The sequence below is a fragment of the Diaphorina citri genome, unplaced genomic scaffold (assembly GCF_000475195.1).
Source record: "Diaphorina citri unplaced genomic scaffold, Diaci psyllid genome assembly version 1.1 scaffold47972, whole genome shotgun sequence".
In the NCBI taxonomy this organism is placed as follows: Eukaryota; Metazoa; Arthropoda; class Insecta; order Hemiptera; family Psyllidae; genus Diaphorina; species Diaphorina citri.
Genome location: NW_007425290.1, coordinates 1 through 444, shown reverse-complemented (window position 1 = coordinate 444; position 444 = coordinate 1). Strand labels below are relative to the sequence as shown.

The 444-nt window shown below is 41.9% G+C and overlaps 1 non-coding gene across 1 annotated transcript; it reads left to right on the top strand.

Moving 5' to 3' along the window:
- The first annotated feature begins 363 nt into the window (after positions 1–363).
- On the top strand, positions 364–435 carry Trnav-uac. The gene has a single exon. It is a non-coding gene; the product is annotated as a tRNA-Val (tRNA).
- The last annotated feature ends 9 nt before the right edge of the window (positions 436–444 follow it).

Genomic DNA, 444 nt, shown 5'->3' with positions numbered 1-444 from the left:
TATTTGAAGTAGCATTGCCAGATATTTGAAGTAGCATTGCCACATGGTTGTTTGAACTATAGCAATTATGTACGGAGATGTTTGAAGTGACAATAGCAGATGTTTGAGGTGGCATTTCCAAATGGTCGTATGAAGTATGCAGTATAAGTAAAGGAAGTGATGGGTACTCTAGAACCTAACCGTCAAATAATAATCAAGAGATATTGATTTGGCCATGCTAATTTGAATTTTGGGTTTGCAATTTTGCAACCCTACCCTGTTTAGGTTGAGTTTTCCATTGTTCCCGGAAACTTGGTCTTTGTTACTTGGTATAGCACAGTTTAACTGATTCGGAATATACTCGTACTTGTTGCCTAAATGTCAGCTCCCATGGCGAAGTGGTCACTGCGCTCGCCTTACACGCGGGAGACCCGGGTTCGATTCCCGGCGGGGTCAAGAAATTTG